Raw genomic sequence first — 231 nt, 5'->3', positions numbered from 1 at the left:
CAGACCCCCCTCAGTCCTGCAGCGGATTCTTCTTTTTTTCTCTACAAACTTATTTTGTAAGTTAAAACGCTATTAAAAATAATAATTGTCGGAGGGATTTAACAAATCATGTTTTAATGTTAAACATACATGTGGCACAGTGAACCCCTTAGAATGAACTGTATCTGTGGATGGCCACCTTTATTTTCCACAAATAGGCAGATTTAAATTTACTAATAATATGTTGGATTC

This window comes from Etheostoma spectabile, chromosome 9 (genome assembly GCF_008692095.1).
Source record: "Etheostoma spectabile isolate EspeVRDwgs_2016 chromosome 9, UIUC_Espe_1.0, whole genome shotgun sequence".
Lineage (NCBI taxonomy): Eukaryota > Metazoa > Chordata > Actinopteri > Perciformes > Percidae > Etheostoma > Etheostoma spectabile.
Note: the sequence above shows the minus strand (reverse complement) of the source record.